At 47.8% G+C, this 8,811-nt stretch overlaps 1 protein-coding gene across 3 annotated transcripts in view; it reads right to left on the bottom strand.

Annotated features, from left to right (window-relative positions):
* Positions 1 to 4,758, bottom strand: part of lingo3a (leucine rich repeat and Ig domain containing 3a) — a 20,407-nt gene extending 15,649 nt beyond the window's left edge. Inside the window, exon 1 of one of the 3 annotated variants that reach the window (XM_077024571.1) lies at positions 4,643 to 4,758. The gene's annotated coding sequence lies outside the window, so the exon portion shown is untranslated. Of the gene's footprint in view, positions 1 to 2,533; positions 2,610 to 4,080; positions 4,356 to 4,642 lie in introns of those variants that run through there. The other 2 variants (XM_077024570.1, XM_077024573.1) reach the window with 2 other exon arrangements.
* Positions 4,759 to 8,811: the final 4,053 nt, after the last annotated feature.

Here is an 8,811-nt window from a genome sequence, read left to right as displayed (position 1 = left end):
GGAGATGTCCAGTGCTCTTCACAATGAAGACATTCAAAATGGAAGAAGAGAATGAGTCCTAACTCTCAACAGTGTCTACATTTTGAAGACCTGACTGGTACAAACAAAATACTATTATAAGTACTCTACGCTCTATTACAGAAAAAGACAGCATGAGAGAAGAGGTCAAAACGGCTTAAGGAAATTTGATTAGGGTTTTATGACAGAACCAGGTGGGATGGGGAGAGTGTGTGTGAGTGAAAGTGAGTGAACATGAGAGAGAGAGAGAGAGAGAGAGAGAGAGAGGGAGGGAGGGAGGGAAGGAGGGAAGGAGAAGAGGATGTTTTGCAGAATCCAAGCTTCTCAGACAGTGGCTGTGTGACTGGAGGAGAGTTGTTGGACTGGTATTCTCTTTTCCCTTTTTGCTGGGACCTGTTTTGGCTGTCAGGGTATGAATCCAATTGTGGAGAGGCCCGACTATGCCTACGAATCAGAGAAGGTTCTGCACTGAGCCGCAACAAATGACAGACAATTCTGAGCCCCTGTGACACAGGCTTAAGAGCAGAGAGACAGGGGGAGGGAGAGAGGGAGAGAGGGAGGGAGAGAGAAAAGGATGAATAAGACAGTGTGGAAGATGGAAGTGAATGCTAAGAGGGGTGCAGAGAGGAATATAGAGAGCTCAGCATTTTTTCACCAGCTACCTTCCAGCTGGTCTTTTTAACTGTCTGCTAGAAGCAAAATCTACTAATCATTAAGCTAAAGGCCTTTGACCCTGTGTCAGAAATGAACATTAAATGTGACACTCTCTCAATCCACCTTAACTTGAAAGAACCTTTAACCACCTTTCTCGAGTCTATGGCCAGAAGGCAATTTGTCTACTCTTCTTAGTCAACCGCAAAACGGTTCGCAGAAAGGCAGTAGCCTTCGCTCCAAATGGCAGGAGTTGGGAATAATTGGCATTACACAACACAGAAAGACTCGTCCTTATCATGAGTGTACTTTCTGGGGCTTACATAACTCATTGTGCCGAATATATCCATAAACTTTCCATGATCAAACACAAACCCCGGATAATGAAGCTGTGCTATGAATACACCACCTCTGACGATGGCGACCCAGACCAAACCCATCCAGGAGGGTGGCACTATTGCCCCAGCTGAAAGGTTTGATTTGACACATCATCTCATTCCTCATTTTCTCATTTGGCACAGGGAAAGACAGCCAAGGTAGACCAGCACGACAGGCCAAGAACTAATGGACATTTAGATGAGTCTACAGTCACGTTGGTCATTTGTAGCTGTGAGACCACTGTGTCTCTTGAATCAAAATGGGAATCTTTCTTGGATAATAATTTGAGCACACAGGACTGCTGTGCTTCGGGATCGGCCGGCATGGACTTCAAAACGCTTGAGAATATAAAGAGCAATACAAAACTGCAAACCCATGAAAAGGCAGTCGGGGTTGGCGGATTCTACCACAGCGAGACACGAAAATGTGCAGGATCCTATGTCACTGTTCAAGCAGCAACCTTGATTTAACATCAAAATAAAAACACCCCAAAACATTATAGCCGCTGTCTCCTTTGAGTTTTCCGACACGTTTGGAAGCAGAGCATCATTACCAAGTCCGTGTGATTAAATGATCCAGGGCTTTTTGACAGTTACCTCCAAGGAGAAGAAGGAAGGAGTCTGTTTAGATTGATCTCAAGCACCATCTGTCACCAGACTGCAGACTAAGGCGCGTGGTGGCATATCAACAATTAAATCCATCCGTGCGGAGCTGAATGCTCTCTCATGACTAACATGGCAATCAGTCACTTTAACTCACGTGGATGCATCTCATATCAGTCACTCCCAAATCTAGGGCACAGTCTCTCGAGCCAAATTAGATTGAAAAAGTTTCTGGGATATCTGTAGTGCTACTTGCTAAATAATTGACTACGTCAGCCATGCCTAATTAGCGGGAAAAACAACAACAACTCAATTCTTTCTCTAAAAGAAAAAAACAACTCTAAATTCTCTCTCCATCATTACTTCAGCATACCGGGCTCCCACAAGATGAAATGACTTATGAATTTTCATGATGGCCAAATAAATTGCTACATCCACCTTTTTTTCTGCCAACATATTGGCTTTCCAGTTGATGAGATGAGTCAGGACTTTGTATTATGGGAAAGAATGAAGACACATGCTTTAAAGCTGATATTAAGCCTCTGTGTGCTGGGAGAATTAATCCCCGTGTGGGGGAGAGGGGTCTGTGTGTACAATGGTGAGTTCTGCCAATGTTACAACATTTCCATTCAGTGCCATGCAGTGAGAAACTACACATACAGACCATGCATCCATACCATTAGTGCATGTTAAAAGCTATTGTTAATGGGCAGGTCCTGACGGCAACTTCCTGAGGGAGGGAAAAGAAACGATACTCGATGGACCGCCCAAGCCAAACATCCAATCTGCTACAAGCAGCTGTGTAAAGAATGCTAGCATCATGATTAATGGAAGCAGTGGCAACACCTCAACAACGCCGGACGGAGCAATCAATCCCGACTTACTCCAGAAATCCTCCGTGGTGCGTTAGCCGGAGGTGGAGCTGTGGTGAGGTTCCAGCATGGAGGGCCTATTTCCAGCCCACATTTAAAAAATGCATCCACCAGCAGCTGCTGACAAGCGATGGAGACGACAAAAATTGCAGCAATGGGTAATCAAACACCAGCCCCATCAAATCAGCCCCTTAACGGCAGAGGAGGCCTGGCGGCTTCAGGCATGTTTGATGAGCGCACTGTTAATCCAATTACATAAATTAAAGAGCTTTATGTGGTAGAAACACAGGAGGGGCTTGCAATCTTAATGCCTGTGGGAAATGACTGTGTCCAAGGACAGGAATGCGGGGCAAAGTAAAAGCTGCAGGTGATAGGAGAGATATCATGAGAGACAGCGTTTACAGCGGTGGCGGGCAGCTCCTTGCTCTCTCACTACGAGCTGCTACCACTGCCCAGATCTACCCCTGTAGTTTACAATTCGGGGGACCAGAGAAGCCGTCACATGGCAGGAAACGGGTGTCGACAAGATCCCAAACCACCGCGGTCACGTTTACGTTCCGTGCAGGAGAGGCAGTCGGAGAGGACGGCACGCTCGGAGAATTACAGCTGTCCCGCTTTTCCACGCCGCCTGAGCACGTTAGGATCACACACCTGGTGTCGGCGAGGATTGACGGACCCCAGCAGGAGTGTGGTATGACTGCCATCCCAAACTGTCTTCGTTTGACAGCCTAAATAAGCCTTACAATCATAAACCACCACATCTGATTCCAGCAAATGCTGACCCCCACCTCCCCATCTCTCTCCCTCCCTTTTGAAGTGAGGACTCCGTTTTGGCACAAAGGAGCTTGACAATTTCAATGACCGAGTGGGGTCATAAGTTAACTTCATTAGCTTTGATGGTAAAATATCGCAGCACGATGTAGCAAACATTCCACAAAAAAAGGAAGACTGATGTGAAGAGGGGACACATATGCAGAACAATTGCAGTTAAACCTTTACAGTATCCAACAGTTTTCAGATATATATGCCACAATGAACTGAACTGGCTGACACTGCTGAAAGCAAAAATCCAGGTGTCTAACTGTCCCAAAAAAAACAATTTATGAAAGATACTACTGAAGTTGAAAATATTTTACCTCCAAAAATTTGTTTAGGCAAAAACCATCTAAACTTTCCCTTTTCTAGAAATCTCACAGAAACTGCAAACAAAAAAACATATAAAACTGCAGTGGTTCGTGCCTTGTACATTTCTTTACCTTGCATACACTTCCACACCTCCAAAACATCATTTCCTCAAAAGCTTACAAGTGTCTACTGCGCACCGCACTGCGAATCCTGCGCTGGCTCGCTGGCGTGCGTGACACGTCTGCCCTGCTCGCTGGATACAGCCTCTCTGTCCTCGACCCCTTCCAGTGCCCAAATGGGCTGTAGCAAGTCCCCTTCCTTAAAGCCCATGTCTGCATCAGCATCTCAATGCCTCCTGTTACGACCCCCGTAAAGGAAAACCTCCTGCAACCGCATCATAATTAATCCCACGGAAGAGACATCTCGTCACTTACGGCTCAGTGGACAGTTTAAAATCCGCCCCCGAAAATCCCCCGGAGAGTGGCGGAGAGTAATTTGCACGCTTCAACCATACTGCAGCGCTGACGGTGATCCCACCGGGGGATGAGAGCTCGGATTCCGGCGTGAGACGGGCATGAGATCATCTGACTGCAAGGTGATGAGGGCGCCTTGTCCGGAGATATGCGAGCGCACGGAGCGGAAGGAGATGGAGATACAATGGCTGTAACCCACACACCGCTGTACAGCATGAGCTCACACAGACTCAGCGGTGGAACACACCGGTGGAGTCGGTGCCGTTCTGTGATTGGGAAGGACATGACAGCACGAAGAGGAGGAGTGAAGCCGGAATTATGCGCAGAGATGGATCTGTGCGGCATTTCGGCAAAGTTCTGCAGGAGGTAAAACTGTTGAAGAAACTTTCAGTCATGCAACTTAGGAAGCAAGCCAACCATACAGGTCCCTCTTATTACTTACCGCCCTCCACATTTGCCCCTCTGCCCCTCCACCACCCCCCAGGGTAACAGCGGAGTAGTGTTGTGTGGTCTGACTACTCACCCAGGACAGGAACCCAACAGGCAATGCCTTCACATCAGCAAACCCCAACAGCCCCTGCGGTGTCTTTGTACGGCGGTATCCCGATCCACGATGAGGTGGTGGTGGTGGTGGGGGGGCAGGTGTGGAGGGGGGGGGTCTTCCGATGAGCCTTGAGATTGTGGCCGTGGGCGTCGGACAGGGGGGCTTCTCGGAGGGGGGGGGGGAATCAGCTCTGAGTCCCACTCCCGGACATAGTCGTGCGCTCTGCACTGGTGCTGGGGCGTGGGGAGAAGGCGTGCGTGGCCAGCCTCCTTTCCGCCACACTCGTTTCCCGCCACAGCACGCGCAACTGCCCCACTGACAGGGGAGCTGATGGGGGTAGGAGCATATGCGCTCACTGGGCGAAGCGGGTGCCTGGGACTGTGCCTGTGTGTGGGGGAGAAAGACTGTCCAACGTCAGGGAGAGACGGTGTATCTGCTCCTCTGCTGCTGTTCCCTAAAGCAGCCGTCTATAAGAGGGAAGTTACTGCCTCCCTTTCTCTCTCTCTCTCTCTCTCTCTCTCCCCACAACAACGGCAGCATGGCTTCTAACTCACTCTGCCAGGAAATATACCCATTTAGGGATAATCTAAAAAGTCTCTACAACAAGAAAAAACGTATAAAGGCAATGCTCCGGGCATGAAGCCATCTGGCACAACCACAATGACATCTGAAGGTGGGAACGGCACTGTCTTGTAAATTAGATTAAACAGAATTTACACCTCTGTAGAAAGCAGGAGTGTTTTCACACTCAGAGGCTCGACTATTCCCTGACCTTCCCATGGGGCACTCCAATGAAAGGGAGCTCAGCAGAGGTCCAAATTTACTTCACAGTAACCAGAACAAACAGCTGCAGTTCACCAGATTCATCTTCAGTTTCACATAACCTAAGTGACCACAACTTAATTAGACTTTGTGTGCAATACCTTAGCAACATTTTGCTTTTTTTTCTACTTTTTTTCCTGGGACAAAAATCAATCATTACCTGGTGTGTGAAACGGGGGAGTGAGGACATAAGAGTAAGACATAATCTCATGTATTGTTTTGATAATTTGATATAATATGGCCATGAAATACTGCATTTGTCTATTGTGCCTTCATTCACATATACTGCTATCCAGAAGCAAGTGGTCAGTGAGCGTACTGGTTACTTTGGATGTGCTAGATAAGAAAGGAAATGATGACAACTGATATACATGATAAGCGATTAATACAAAAGATTCACTACATTTACAGGTATAATCTACACCGTACTTCAAAGAAGATTATTTCCAACCTATTATGTCATTTCTGCCACAGTAGACTTACGAGGTTGAACACAATAGCAAAGTCTCATTTCAGTCGCGCTAATGGACACGTCAGCTACAGCAACAAGTCAGCTAATAAGGACACAAGCGTCTAAAACAAACAAAGCAACAACACTCCCACACCTACACAGCAGAGCCGCAGAGCCCCTAATGGTGTCGGGCGAACAGAGACGCACACGCTCTCTGACACACCCTCCCACGCCACACAGTGTAACTGCAGCATGATTAAAATCTCAGGGAGACGGGGGCGATCGGAAGCACAGTCAGAAGAGAGAGAGGGAAAAAGGCAGAATAATAGTAGGCAGGGGGATGGGTAAGAAAAACAGACATGGGATGTTTGCTCTTTTTCACAAAAGAGACTGACTGGCCTTTCTCAAGCAGAAATATGGAAGTCCAGATCTCTCTCTCTCTCTCTCTCTCTCTCTTTCTCTTTCACACGCACACACACACACACACACACACACACACACACACACACACACACATACACACACCTTGGTTGAGGTCCACAAAGAGCACCTGCTTCACATCTGCACATCTATAGACTCTTTCTGCATTAGCACCAGAGGATATAATCTGGTTCACCCTGAAGTTATCCTACTGGGTGGCAGGAACCAACCTATTGAACTGCGGGGGAATGTCCCGCCAGGAGTCTCGACGTGCCACCTGCAGCGCCTGTGTGAATGTGGGAGCCAGTGCACTCCGTGCATGCGGGCGTGCGCCGTTTGCTACGACTCGTTAAGGGATTCTAGAGGTGATGTAGTGTTTGGCAAGGGGTGTGCTTGAATAACAATGTCCACAGCTCCTTCCCGACAGCACAGGGAGGTGTGAAGTGTCATGCAGCCACTCGCGCACACTCGACTACGGCCGCCCGGGGTAAACACGCGGTCCCTGGAGGAGCGCGTTGACGGTTAGCATGTTAACAGGGTGCCTTCAAGGCAAACGTGAATATGAACTTTTTTCTATGCGTGGACATACAGCTATGAGATACAAGGACAAATGCCATATTGCATCTTTGGCGGGATGTTGAAAGGCGTGTAACTACACCTGCAGGTTGTGTGGTAAGAGACAGCTCTGCACCGTTTTTAGTGAATGTTTGAGGTTGGTCAGGATACTCACTGCACACAAGAACTGATTTGTTAAAGGGCCTGTTGCATAAATGCATGTGATTTCAGTCATATTGATATTGCAGAGACCAATAGTTCAATAGACATAAACACAATACATTGGGTGCCCCTAGATGTAAGAGCTGACTACCATACTTTAAGAAGGAAGTGTGGCAGCTCCACGCCCACTTATAGATATTTACTGCATTGCCACAATGTATTAAGAAGGGCAATATTAAGTATAAATGATAAAAGAATCTCCTAAGCACTGGCGTTTGTGTGTGGGACTAGGGTGATCCGACGTGACATGGCGGTGCGCTCATGGCAAGAGACCCCCAGACGTTCAGGGGCAGTCCAACCTCAGCTCAAGCAGGAGTGGGCAGTTCTTGACATTGACGAGATGCGCAGAGCAAAGCTCGGGGCGAAGAGATGCACAAATGTGCATGTGTGTGGGGTGTGTTGATGTGGCAACCTCTGCCTCAAGGGGCAAGTGTGTCAAGTGAGATACAAAGAGAGGATCTGAGCTGAAGACTCAAGAGACCCAACAGATAGGCAGAGTAAGACAGAGAGAGAGAAAGAGAGAGAAAGAGAGTGGGAGAAAGACCAACTGACCGGTGTTTGCTAAAACCAATACAGAAGTCATCTGAGACTGAGAGCGTATGCCTTTCTGATGGATAGAACCACTGAATATTGCACCATAACTTAACTGTATTGTTAATGTATCTTGCCTGGAATTAAGTTAATCCAGTGTTCTATATTGACAATTCCAAAACACATTGGACATTTTACACGGTTTTGCACATTTTTTTAACTAGCGCAGTGCAGTGAATATGTGTCTTCTACTTTTTTCTTTTTTGATTGAGGTTTATCCAGAACCAGAGGGTCAATGGTGCCTACAAAGCCACGTGTAAAGGGAAGAAGTTCAACATTGCCTACAAAGCCACATGCAAAGGCAGAGGGGATTCAAAATGTGAACAAAGCCACATGTGAATATCAGTGTCCTTCATAGCTGATTTGCAACATGCCCATTTTCCACAAACAAAAAGGACACCACTTTTTCCGAGAGCAGGACACAGAACAGTATGCAGTTATGCAAATCAGTATAACCCTATGAATAAACTAATAGGGAGAGATGGGAATTAGCTTCCTAAGGAGTACGTGCAGTTCTTTATAACAGACTCTCACCAGATGGGGCTTGTGACCTGCATGAGCGGAGAACGGAGCCCCGGCTCTCCTTCCAAATGGGAGCGTGTCTGTGTCCAAGCAACAGAGGATTAAACGCTGCCTTTAGTCAAGAGGAGGTCCCTCGAGGATTCCATGTTCGTTTTCAGCCATGTCCTTCGTGGACGGCACGGGGACCCGCATGCATAACTCAGGACGACGAGCCCCGTTGAGACGCCCAGGGACGGGAGAAAGGTGCAGAGTCAGCAGGCAAGCTCACCTGCTCCGTTATAGCTGGCGTGAGGAAGGGTGAGGTACCCCCGGGAGGCACTGGTGCACACACACACACACACACACACACACACACACACACACACACACACACACACACACACATTACGTGATTAAACTGAATAACGGTGAATTCGGCCTGAAGCGTCAGTGGGCTGGGATCCAGTACTTTGTGTTAGATGCAGTTGGGACGCGTTCTAATTTCCAGCCACCCTGCCCACAGCCCCACACACTAAAGGACTCAGACACGAGCCAATCTGTGTCTGCTACTGTTGGGCACTGCAGC

Source organism: Brachyhypopomus gauderio, chromosome 12, assembly GCF_052324685.1.
Source record: "Brachyhypopomus gauderio isolate BG-103 chromosome 12, BGAUD_0.2, whole genome shotgun sequence".
In the NCBI taxonomy this organism is placed as follows: Eukaryota; Metazoa; Chordata; class Actinopteri; order Gymnotiformes; family Hypopomidae; genus Brachyhypopomus; species Brachyhypopomus gauderio.
Note: the sequence above shows the minus strand (reverse complement) of the source record. Positions and strands in the feature narration are given on the sequence as shown.